This window comes from Aegilops tauschii, chromosome 7 (genome assembly GCF_002575655.3).
Source record: "Aegilops tauschii subsp. strangulata cultivar AL8/78 chromosome 7, Aet v6.0, whole genome shotgun sequence".
Classification (NCBI taxonomy): Eukaryota; Viridiplantae; Streptophyta; class Magnoliopsida; order Poales; family Poaceae; genus Aegilops; species Aegilops tauschii.
Window position 1 is genome coordinate 463,805,089 of NC_053041.3, and position 13,572 is coordinate 463,818,660.

General features: G+C 43.8%; 1 long non-coding RNA gene across 2 annotated transcripts; it reads left to right on the forward strand.

Annotated features, from left to right (window-relative positions):
• Positions 1-7,557: 7,557 nt before the first annotated feature.
• On the forward strand, positions 7,558-11,984 carry LOC109783317 (uncharacterized). Of its 2 annotated transcripts, XR_012189272.1 has the most exons (4): positions 7,558-8,087; positions 8,169-8,234; positions 11,045-11,190; positions 11,588-11,984. It is a non-coding gene; the product is annotated as an uncharacterized lncRNA (long non-coding RNA). The 2 variants fall into 2 exon arrangements; XR_005761676.3 differs by lacking the exon at positions 11,588-11,984 and having other exon boundaries at positions 11,045-11,468.
• Positions 11,985-13,572: the final 1,588 nt, after the last annotated feature.

The following is a 13,572-nucleotide window of genomic DNA, read 5'->3' on the forward strand; positions in this document are numbered from 1 at the left end:
TTGTGCTACTATCTCTTAGTCTTGTGCTTCATGAATATGAATTTGAAAAGGAGGACAAGTGGATATTAAAATGCCTACGGTTTTTCTTTCAAGGAGACACTAAAGGAACAATCCTACAGTTTTCCTTTGCTCCATTCCTTTGAACCAAATGCATGAATAGTAGTAGCATAGGAAACTTTCCGATTCCTATGTATTTCCTTTAGTTTTCCTTTCAAGCAGTGGCGATTCTAGTAGGCAGGCATGAGCATGGAAAAGCCTACACTCAAAAAATGTTTATGTGCTACTTCTACTACTTTGGACCCAGGCCACTGCCCTACTAGCTCAACTCCCAGGCTCATCTACAAATGCACAGCTCAAACGCGAAGAGATAAATAATGATGACATTCAAGAGAGTCCATCACGGATAGCTAAGTTGCCTGGTACCTCACTGCTTGTCATATAGTAGGAGAAACTAATCGTATTTGACGTTACTACGTGTGCTCAGTGGACAATATATATATAACATGTAGAGTAAAAAAGCGATGCAACAAGTGTACAACCTCTTTGGCGAAGCCATGTCGATCTTAGCGTGATTGGGTTGGTCGGTGAGGATGCTCCGGCTGATTTGGCTGTCGGAGGAGGGGAAGAAGATCTTAGGCGTCTGGAGATGGAGCCTGGGGTACTACTCCGCTGTGATGGAGGGTTTCGTCGTTGGAGCAGCTCCGGTGAGTTGTACGATGGCGAGGCTAAAGCAGAACAAGAGAGACAATGTTAACCTGAGTGGAATTCTAATAGCATGTCCAATAGATGACATAAAATACATAACCACAAAGTGCTAGATGTAAAATACATCAGCCGCTCATCTCTAAACTTAACTGTCAAAACTGAATTTAATTGTCGAAACTGAATTTAACTGTCGAAACTGAATTTTGCTGTCGAAACTGAATTTTACTGTTGAAACTGGATGCACTAGTAGCAGAAAAGCAGTAGCAGCAGCAGCGCGTGCGAGAGCTGGGGCAGCAGGTCGTGTCGCAGCATCTCGGGTAGCAGCTGCAGGGGCTCAAGAGAGAGTAGGATCTACTGCTCGTGTAGCAGCAGCGCGCGCAAGAGTAGAGCAATAGCGCAAGCAAGAGCGAGAGCAGCAGCGCAAGAAAGAGCAAGAGCGCGAGCAAGAGCAGACCAGGCAGGGGACCGAGAGCAAGAGCAGAGCAGCAGCGTGAGCGAGAGCTAAAGCAGCAGCAGCTCCTACTGATGTGGACGTCGCTACCGAGGGAGTGACGCCGTGGAGGAAATGGCCAGCTTCGCCGCTGTGGATGGAGTCGCGCCATGTCGGCTCGGGACCGAGCGTCGGCAGCACCGTGAGATCGAATCAAGAAGAAAATGCGGCGATTAGTGTACAACCTCTTTGGTGGCGCTGATTAGGCCTCAGCTTCATCCGAGGAAACGGTGATGATGCTGCTCTTCCGGTGGTGCAGGTGAAGACGGCGGTGTGGGAATGGAGGTGGCGCGAAAGACAAGGGGAACGTCGGGGCAACTCCTTGGAGGTGGAGGACGGGGTGGCTGAACTGGCGGGACGACGAGATCGACAATCCTCATCTGGTACGGTGGATGAGGGACGTCGAGATGTTGCTGTGGACGATGTCGTCGGGGAAGAGGCTTTGGTGGGGTGGCGGGCGGAGGTAGGGCCGGGCGTTCGGTTAGACCGAACCATTCGGTTCGGTTTTCTTGGTTAATAAAAATTTCGGTTTTCTTACTTTGTTGACCGATTGGTTTCTTAGAAAAACAATAACCGATGACTTCGGTCCACCGGTATTTTGGGTCGGTTCTCGGTTCAACCGAACAAAGCTAAAGCAATGCCCGACAATAGGAATCTGTGGAGAGTTCTGTCTAAATTTGAGCAGCCCCTCACCAATCGAACAAGAAAGGAAACATATCAGATGCAAGAGCATCGCGTGTAGCAGTCAATTTCTTGTGAGAACGTAAACACATCGAAAGAAATCAAGAAACAATCCCCAACGGGATGGTAAAAAAGAGATAGGTAAAAAGAAGAAGATGCAGTGCAAAGGAAGCGCTGGTGGACGAGGAAGAAGCAAGCACTACAAGGATTCCAGTCTATTGCAACAAAATTTATTGCTACATCCATGTTTTGTTGCAATAAGACACTATATTACCACAAATTCTCCGATTGTGGTAATAGACCGCACATATTGCCATAACTTAGTTTGGTCATGATAAATACTAAATTTGTTGCAATAGAGGCTTCATATTGCAACGAAATGTGTCGGCATTGCAATATGGTGGCGGTATTGCGACAAAAAAAATCCGTTGCGCGAGGGCAGTTATTTTGTTGTCATAGAGACTATGTATTTCATCAGAATAACTATTTGTGGCAATATTCAGAAAGGTATTGCAACATCAGCGTGACATTGCATTAGTTACACAAACTGTTGCAAGAAAGTGGCTACCTATTGCAACAAACTGCATCGGCGTTGCAATATGGTAGCGATATTGCAACAAACAAATTCTGTTGCACGAGGCAGTCATTTTGTTGTAATAGAGACTAGGTATTTCAATAGAATAACTATTTGTGGTAACATTCGGAAAGATATTGCAACATCAGTGTGACGTTGCATTAGTTACAAGTAAAACAGTGGGAAAATATATTATTTGAATTTATAGATATTAAGTTATGACTTTTGCCAGCTTTAAGGAGTAATTAAATATTTTTAATTGTACCAATTTCAATTAGGGAAAATTTTGTTTTTGCCACTCTAGATTTTGCCAATTTTCCTTATACCATTTTAGGTTTTGACATTTCACTTTTGCCACTCTTAGCTTTTGACAATTATCACAATTGCCATTCTATGGCAATAAAAAAATAACTTTATTTCTTTTTGCCACTCTTAGCTTTTGCAATGTATCACAATTGCCACTCTGAAATTTTTGCTTTTGTCACGGGAATGGCAGTTGTGGTAATTGCCAAAAACTAATAGTGACAAAAGTGAAATGTCAAAATCTAGAGCGGCATAAGGAAAATTGGCAAAATCTAGAGTGGCAAGAACAAAATTTTCCCTGTTAATTAACCAAAACATTGGAAAACTTTGTAAATGGGTAGAACACACTTTCTTGATAGGAATACATATTTAATTTGTTAAATTTGGATTTGAAATGGGCAAGTTGTTTCCCTTTTAAAACTACAGTGTTTTCTGCCAAAAACAGGGACTTGTCAGATGGAACTCGAAAATAGAGGGTCCCTGATGTGAAAATTGCCAGATCCAGATCTGGAGCTGAATCTGATCAGGACTTCTTTAGCTGCAGCCACTGACCTGCGGGCCCGGGGCCTCGCCGGGGCTGACTGGCGCGGGTGACATCCACGGCGACCTCTAGGGGCCATGACAAGTGGGGCCGGCCAGCGCAGTAAACCTAAAAAAATTTGGAGGCTCTCGCTTGGGCAGGAATTCGAATGCCCGTCCACCATGTTGCAGATCAAGGTTCAGACCACTCGGTTGTGCATGTGTTTGTTAAATTTTAGGGGTCACATTTAAATATGTTGTACTCGTGAGGTTAACTGCACGAAACTTCAGAGTTGCAGCGCCATCAAGAATTCAACCACCGAGGACTAGTGTCTCTTGTCCATTTAGTGGTTCGTGTCATTAAGTTGATTTAGAAAGCCTGAATCATATGGTTCGCTAAACTCTGAATAAATTCTGTCAACAAACAACAAGGTCATGTCATCACGACGGCAGAACAGCATCACGATCTTAGTCTTCGCTTTCCAGCCCACCGGACCAATGAAGTTCTTCTAACAACAAGAAACTCTCACACGGCCAGTATCTGCATGGAGCACATTGTAGGATCCTACAATAGTCACATCCAGATGGAATACAACAGTAACAGGTCCACTTATCGCCAAGTCATCTGGAACCGCACGTCTAGGTATGAATACATTTTTTCTTTCTTATAACAAATGAAAGAATAGGTTGTTTTTGACAAATTTGTGATATGCCAATAAGTAAATCTCAAAACTAAATTGGTTTGGTTGATACTCCCTCCGTTCCAAAATAAATTTCTTTACATGGTTGAACCTCTATGATTTTTGTTAAAAAACCGCGACATAATTGGATTTATAGTTGCTTGTGTGTTTTGGGTCACTTGGTGAACCAGCTCGGTCACACTTATGGCTACTGTGCGACCGACCTGCCGTGTTGGTCTGTCCTGTGAAATTTATAACAAAAAATGGGTGGGGCGTGTCTCTTGTCCATTTAGTGGTTCGTGTCATTAAGTTGATTTAGAAAGCCTGAATCATATGGTTCGCTAAACTCTGAATAAATTCTGTCAACAAACAACAAGGTCATGTCATCACGACGGCAGAACAACATCACGATCTTAGTCTTCGCTTTCCAGCCCACCGGACCAATGAAGTTCTTCCAACAACAAGAAACTCTCACACGGCCAGTATCTGCATGGAGCACATTATAGGATCCTACAATAGTCACATCCAGATGGAATACAACAGTAACAGGTCCACTTATCGCCAAGTCATCTGGAACCGCACGTCTAGGTATGAATACATTTTTTCTTTCTTATAACAAATGAAAGAATAGGTTGTTTTTGACAAATTTGTGATATGCCAATAAGTAAATCTCAAAACTAAATTGGTTTGGTTGATACTCCCTCCGTTCCAAAATAAATTTCTTTACATGGTTGAATCTCTATGATTTTTGTTAAAAAACCGTGACATAATTGGATTTATAGTTGCTTGTGTGTTTTGGGTCACTTGGTGAACCAGCTCAGTCACACTGATGGCTACAAAAGAGGGTGGGGCGGGGAGGCACTCGAACCCACGACCTCATGAGTGGGGTGCACAGCCCTTGCCACTAAGCTACAGCAGTAGATGTGTGATTATCACACACAACGCCTTTATTAGTACTATAGAAGTTCAGCCTTAAATGGGCTAGTTTTTTTAGTTGGGCCTCGTGTCGCCGCAAAGACTATTTATCGCATTAAGCGATTCTAGGTAGTCTCGCGCCGAGGAGAAGCGGTGTCGGGCCGGACCATACTTGCGCGAGGAGGTTGAAAAAAATCTAGAATAATGAGAACACAACAGGTATCGAACACAGGTCGCCAAAAAATAATAACCTATCCCAATAACCAGTCCGCCCGAAAGTAGTTACTGGTTCGAATTAGGATCACAGCCTACTAGATGCGACTGGAGGAGGTCTTCTCTGGTTTTCTTTGTTTTCTTTTTTTTTCTTCTCCGTTTTTTTTATTCTCCATTTTGTTTCATTTTTTATTCTACACTTTTATATACATCTTCAACATTTTTTAAAACCTGTTCAACATTTTTATATACATGATCAATTTGTTTTTAAATACTTGTTCAACATTTTCCCAAAAACACATTTGAAATACGTGCGTCAACATTTTCCCAACGGTTATTCAACATTTTTTAAATATTTGTTCAACATATAATACGTGCGTCAACATTTTTTCAAATACTCGTTCAACATTTTTTTAATACTTATTCAACATTTTTCAAATACTTGTCCAACATTTCCAAAAACTCATTTGAAAAATGTTGAACAAGTATTTTAAAAAAATTTGAATAAGTATTGAAAATGTTGAACAAGTATTTGAAAAATGTTGAATAAGTATTAAAAATGTTGAATTAGTTTTTGAAAAATGTTGAACAAGCATCCGGAAAAATTTGAATAAGTATTTAAAATGTTGAACAAGTATTTAAAAAATATTGAATAAGCACTCGGACAATTTTAATGTGTATACAATAAATGTTGATCGCTTATTAAGAAAATGTTCTTCACATATACAAAAATATAGAGTGAAAACAAAAACAAACATAAGAAAAAAGAAAAATGGAGAAGAAAAAAGAAAACCAAACAAAAAAAAAAAGAAAAGGGGAAAAAGAAAAAACCTAGAGAAAACCGAGTAAAAATGAAGAAAAAGAAAGAAGATAAAGAAAAACAATAGTGGTGGCATGCGCTGCTTAGAAATTGGCCATCTTTGAGGAAGAATATATGTTACGAGAAGGAACGGGTCAGTTGTGAAGGTAAAGCGGTCATTGCGTCATATGTCGACCTTAAAATGTTTCGTACACTTACTATACACCGTTGTATGATCCATGTCAAAATTTGAGATTTTTAGGGTCCATTTGCCATATTTAAGTCATTTCATGCATTTCTTGGCATTTAATGAATACAATTCAATTTTGAATTGCAAGTGCATGAAAAAGTTGGCCAATTTGGTTTGAAAAACCCTACTTGTCTTACTCAGTCTGTATTTGCATCTTATCCAACAAAATAGAAGGAGTTACACACATGAGGGTGGCAGACTCGACCTTGAACATGGAGTTTATTGATTTTTTAATTCTATAAAATGCAAACAAAATTAGAAAAAAATGGAACTTGGCATGGTGCCCTCGTATAACACCAGGAGGTTGTGATAAAAATTTGATATGGTTTCATAATAGTTGTGACGTAACCTTCTTAGAAACCGGGCCATCTTTGAGTAAGAATCTAGGTTTCAGGAGGGAATGAGTTTGATTTGAAGGCGAAGCGGCCGTGCATGAAAAGATTGGCAAAAATTGTTTAAAATAATCCTATTTGTGTTAAAGAGTCTATATTTGGGGTCATATAAAAGAAAAGAAAAGGGGTTCAAAACCTGAGGTTGCCTAGACTTGACCCCGAACATAGAGTTTGTTGATTTTATTTTTAATTCTAAAAATGCAAACGAAGTCCAGAAAACATGAAATTTGGCCTGGTACCCTCATATGACACCTAGAGGTCGTGGAAAAGATTTGAAAACGTTTTGCAAAAGCTATGACGTCCAGTGCTTAGAAACCAGGCCATCTCCAAAGAAGAATCTAAGTTTCGAGAGGGAACGAGCCATGTTTGAAGGCGAAACGACAGCTGCTTCATCCACTAGCCTTGAATTAATTATTTTCATAGAACTTAGTACATTTAGTACCTTCCCCTCTCACGTAACAACACACAAGCAGTATACACAAAAAATGCTAAATTTCTAGCAAGTATTTCCTACCACCGCACATCGTTGACAATGCCTAGGTCACCAGTGAGTTGAATTTTTTTATTGATTTAAGTAAAATCCATATATTACATAAATATTCACTAAAAATATTAGTAATATATGAAAATATTTACCAGGCATAATGGTCTACTTTAAATGTGGAAAAAACATAATTAGATATTTTTTTATTCATTTGTTCTGAAAAGATGTACTGATTGGAAATATAGTTTTCAGTATATGACCACATTTAGATATTTTTTCCTTTATTGGTTGCGAATAGAACTTTGAATTATCCCCAACATAATTTTAAGTTATGACAGGGGAGATGTTTCAACTATTTTAAGCTATGAGAAAGAACAACACATATTTTCCTAATTATTGGTTTGTGATTTTATGTTAACCTTATTTGATTTACATGCAGCTCAAATTATGTAATCCTGGGTGAAGAAAACCGTGGCTTCTGATTGGTTCACTCTACCCTCACACGGATCGCCGGTCACAGCCGTCAGATGCTCTCCAATCCAACGCTGGCAGACTGGTTCCCATCTCCCGTGTTTCTTCTCCACCCACGAGGAGACATATCCGCCGATCCTTCCCAGATCCTCGCAACGCCTTCCTTCCTCCTTCCCCTAATCCACATCTTCCTTCTCCCAGCATCTCCTTTCCACCATCCCCTCACCGAAGGCAAGCACAGCCCCGTCGAGTCTACGACGCCCAGGCCGACATCGAACCTTTGGGGTACCACGCTGGGCCGCCGAGGGGTCTCCATCCACCGGTCGACGGGGAGCAGCACCGTGGAGGACGCACGGCCGAACGGTGCGACGGCCTCCACTTCCTGAGCGTTGGCGGACGGGGTCTACGGCGCCAACGGGTGTCTTCCCGTTCAGACGCGACCGGTGCCCGTGTCGCTGCAAGGCGCTTGCCGCCTCGATGACTGGCTCGTCCATATAAGCAGCGAGGCCCCTAAAGGCCGACCTGGCGCTGGTGCCGTTGATGTGGCTTGTGCCCGAGTCGCTGCAGACCGGAGAGAGAGGATCTGCTCCTAGTATAGGACGCCATGGAAGGTTGTCCTTTTTTGTTCTGTTCTTTTAATTTTTCCGTTTCTCTTCCCGATCTAGACATGTTGAAGGCTCTGTTTTTTGCAGGTGCTGCTCCGATGAGGAGAAACTGCTGCTACAGGACGTTCTCCTCCTCTCCTACCCCCACACGTGGTGAGCTCCAACCTCTCTTTCCACCCATTGAACATCTGATCTGAAGTGGACATCAATTGCAATTGTTATAAACACAACATAAGAGCAACTCCAACGGGCCGACCCAAACGGACGGCGATTTCGTCCGCTTTTTGTCCGTTTGGGTCGGCCGCCCGCCGGCGTCCGCCCTATTTTTCATATGGGTTGGCAGCGCGCCCAACGCGCCGACCCATATGTGCAGGCGTGGCCGGCTGGCCGCCCAATTTTGCATTGCATTCAACATATTGTGCAATGAAAATTTAACAAACAAAATAGTCCGCCCAAATAAATAGTATAGTTTTACAGGCCAAATAAAAATAAAAATGTTTCACATAGTTTTGCAAATGAATAAAAGAAGATACATCTATTGGTTGCCAACATGAGTCCACATATGCTCAACCAAATCATTTTGTAGTTGCACGTGAGTTTGCCAATCACGCATGTCTTCATGAAACTGAGTGAACTGCTCAAATGTTGCCGCTACTCCATGCTCAGGCACAACATTCTCACCCTGAAACTGAAAGCCTTGATCGTACAGACGTTCCGGGCGCTCATCTTCTAGGATCATATTGTGCATGATCAGACAAGCAGTCATCACTTCCCGTAGTTTCTGCGTGCTCTAAGTATTAGCAGGATACCGAACGATGCCCCATCGAGATTGCAAAACACGAAAGGCACACTCGACATCCTTTCTAGCACTCTCTTACTCTTGGGCAAATCTTTTCCTTTTCTCTCCAACAGGGTTGGGTATTGTCTTTACAATAGTGGTCCATTGAGGATAAATACCGTCACCCAAATAGTACCCTTTGTCATAGTTGTGGTCGTTGATAGTAAAGTTCACCGGTGGGCTGTTGCCTTCGGCAAGCCTAGCAAACACCGGCGAGCGCTGAAGCACGTTGATATCATTGTGTGATCCAGCCATGCCAAAGAAAGAGTGCCAGATCCAGAGATCTTGAGACGCCACGGCCTCTAGTATGACAGTGTAAGCCCTGACATGTCCCTTATACTGCCCTTGCCAAGTAGAAGGGCAGTTCATCCACTCCCAGTGCATGCAGTCTATGCTGCCAAGCATCCCCGGGAAGCCCCTGCCAGCATTCATCGCCAACAAACGGGCTGTATCTGCAGCTGTCGGCTCTCTCAAGTACTTAGGGCCAAACACAACAATCACAGTCTTGCAGAACTTATACAGGGACTTTAGGCATGTAGACTCGCTCATACGGACGTACTCGTCAATGAGATCACCGGGCACTCCGTATGCAAGCATTCGGATGGCGGCAGTGCATTTCTGATAAGAGGAGAAACCAATCTTGCCGACGGCATCCTCTTTGCACTCGATGTAGTCATCATAGCCGACCACTCCCTCTCTAATACGGTTGAAAACATGCCTACTCATACGGAACCGGCGGCGGAATTTGTGATGTTTGAACAACGGGTTTGTTGTATCAAAGTAGTCCTTCCAGAGAAGGAAATGCTCGCTCTCTCGGTTACGATTCAACGCCGGAAGGTGGCCCGGAATGGAGCCACGGAACAACGGCCGCTGGTTGTTGAGGTGGTGATGGACCAACACGGCAGCCAATATCTCCTCCTCGTCGGACGACGAATCATCGGAGTCGCAAATGAAATTGTGGAAAAAGAACTCATCGGCGGAGTCCATTTTCGTACCTTGGCAAACTGTCGAACAGCTTGCGGGCGTCGAAGAAGGAGACGGCCGGCGAGGGGAGACGCGGCGCCCACAGAACAGCTAGCTGCCCTGCCGGCGTCCGACGAGTGTGACGGCGTCCGACGAGCGTGCCGGTTGTATGTGGCGGGGGCGGTGAGGCGTCTTCTTGGTCGCGGGCGGCTGTGCGGTGAGGGAAGCAGCAGCGGGAACTAGTTTGCTCCCCGGCGGCGGCGGGCGACTGGGGGCAGGGGCGGCGTTGCTGGGCGGATGTGGAGGCGGCGGCAGCTTGAAGAGTCGTCGCAAAAATGGGCGGCTGCTCGGTGACGGAGGAGGCGGGGGGCGAGGGTTGCTTGTTGGCCGGGGGGAGGGAGGCCAATGTGCCACAGACCAGCGGGCCCGGGGACAGGAGTAGGCGACCGCGCGCGCGTCCGTCGCGTGTCTGCGCCGACGCAAATCAGGCTCAAAAATGGGCCGGGAATGGGTCGTCCGCGGACGAAAAACGGACGCGCATCGGTTTGGGTCGGGATGTTGGGCCGCCTTTTCTGTCCGCGCCGACCCAAACGGACGGCCGCGGACGAAATGGGTCGCCCCATTGGAGTTGCGCTAACGGCAAATATTGGTTAAGTTTCTATGTGCAATTCAATTGTGATTGTGCTGGTTTGATGATGCTTGCTTCAAAAAAAGGAAATCATGGATAATAGAAGAGGGAAACAGCGAGCTTCCTTTCAAATTATTAATGTTAATAATCATTTGGTTCATGAAACTTTCATTTCTTGCGTGAAATCTGTACCTACTATAAATGCCATCATCAAGTTAGCTCAAGCACATGCAGCTTGATTGATTTCTATATATGCTAGCAGCAGTAACTACATGTCTCCTATACTAGCTCGATTCAATTCCATACTAGCTCAAGAACACTAGCTATTACATGTATGTTCGCTTCGGAGTAGCAGGCATCCTCTATGGATGATTCGGAGCAGCAGCATGCACATATTTATTCTGTTTGAACTCTGCATGACATGAAATAATTATTTTCAGTGTTTTTCTCAACTTGTTTTCATTGTCACTTGATATATACTTAGCTTGTACTTGAAGCTATGGGTTAATGATGATGATTTTGTTCTATTTGGAGGCATTGGTGCCCCATCATCGAGTGCACGGATGCAACAACAGCAAGAAGATCATGGCCATGTGTATCATCAATCACACCATGGAGATCATCCATCTCCTCACCGATGCTAACTCAATCCAAATCACCGCCGATGTTATCATCCACATGTATCTCTCTTGGTTTCCTTTATTCACTCATGCCTTTGTGACATTAGTATGTGTGCGCTGACTAGTATTGTTGGATCTTGCCAGTTGAATGGATGGTTGTGGTAGTAGAATGATATTTTTGCTTAGGTACAATCATACTTATGGAGTAGTAAATAACATGTCATGTCATTCTCCAAGTCTGCACATAGCATTGTTATTTTAGGAGCAGATTTCTCATCCTTAAGAAACCTGAACTTGCTTATTTCTGGTATGCAATCATATGACATGTCTCATGTAAATGAATATGGGTTCTTGTCAATTTTTTAATCTACAATTGATCTAGTGTTTTTTTACATGGTAGCTTAATATCCTCCTTCCTTTTCTAATATGCAAACTTCTAATATGTGAGGTGCATAAGTGCATGAAGTGCGGTTTGCATTAGGCTGCTCCCGCTCGTCGGCGGTCTGGTCCAGCGTCACTTAACCGTTGTGACCTGGCTGGTTTGGTTTAGCTTCGAGTTGCGCACCGCGGAGTGGGAGGCCGACACGCTCGTGAACATCAAGGCCGGATCAAGTACGATGGTGAAACTATAGATTGAGTCACAACTTAAATCAATAGTGGATGCTTTTACTACATGTACTTGTGCTTATGCTTTAGACATTTACACTTGTAAAACTGTTCTGATCCCTCAGTTACATGCTTGTTGACACAGTATTACTCCAGTTAGTTTGGCGATAGTTATTTTTAACAATGGTGCTAGAATAATTGTATGGCGTATGTTATGTTGGACTCATTAACTAGAACTATTTTTTTTATTTCTTGATTGCAAGATCTAAAGGTCTAGCTCCATTGGACTCTAGATCATGGATAGTTTAGTCTTGAGCCTTAATTAGGATGACTAAATTACATTTGAGTATCATTTGATGGATATTTGCTATGAGAATTATGAATCGACATATTATACATATGGTTTTGAATATTGTAATTGAATACCTGTATTTTTTATGGTTGCAATAGGCTATTACCACAATCCACTTTTGGTTGCCACATGTTAGCACCACAAAAAGTTTAAATTGTCGCAATTGTTTCTTGCAACAAACATTTCACCCGTTGTGATATCTATTTATCACCACCAAAACTAGTATGTTGCAATTTCTTGTTACGACGAGTGGAATATTTGTTGCCATAAGTTAATGCCACAAGTGTAGCGGTTCGTGACAAAATGCCTAATACCACGGAAACAAAGATTGTTGCCATAGTTTATTGCCGTAATTGACTATAGCCACGGAAGAGTATGCGCCAAAAAACGAGCGTCGTTGGTATAGGTTGTTGCCACAAATGTCCTATCGCCACGAGCTATTAGTCACCATGATTCGTTACATGTTGCATTAAAGCTATCTCCACAAAGTAAATTGTGGCATCAGGTGAGTGTTGCCATGGGAAAACATGTGGCAACTTCGCACATGGTTGTTGCAATAGAAGACTTTATTGCCACGGTTGTTTTTTGTGGCAATAACCTATTACCATGTGTCCAATCGCAACGGCTGCCAACGAATGTTGTTTCGTGGCAATAGGTACTTATAGCCACAAACCGGCATGTATTGCGACGATCGATTTTGTTGCAATAGACCCGAATCCTTGTACTGAGGGAACAAATAACACCGCTGTTGGGCTGCCGCCGCTGGCCGGGGAAGAGAGCATGCGAGTCCGCAGCCGCCGCTGGCCGAAGTAGGAGATAACACGGCGGCTAATTTTTTCTTTCAAGGGGAACGCTGGCGGCTAGGTTAAAGCATCGAGTGGATATAGTATTTTTTTGGGGGATCGGGTGGATGGATTGCGTGCTTATCCATCACGTGAGATCTTGGGCCTGAATTGGGCCAAGAGCCATGGAGTTAGGCAATTAGGTGGGTTGTTTCTCAGATTTGGACTACATACACGTGCACGTACGACATCTCTCGGTTCTTTCGGGTGACCGAGGGTCATGACCGAATTTACCGAAAATACTTCGGTTTTCCACAAGCTTTGACCGAAGTAACGACCGAACTTCTCGGTTTCGGTCAGTTCGGTCTCGGTCTCGGTTTTTACGGTTCGGTACTTTGGTCTTCGGTTTATATTCCCACCCCTAGGCGGAGGAGGGTGTGGGGCTTCGCGGGTTTTCGCGGCCTCGGTGTATGAATGGGTGGGCGGATGGGATGGGAGGGGGGAACCATGGCTTAGGGACGCGCTTGTCCGAAATGTGGGGTAAGTTACGAAAGTACCCCCACCGATTTGAGCAAGGCAGTTCTTTCGGTTCAGGGGTATCACGGGTATTTCGCGTGTCAGATTTCGCAGGAGGTGGGAGTTTCCGTGCGCGTTGTAATTTGGGATAGCAAGGTGCGGGTTGAGATGGAGGGAGTTTTCGGA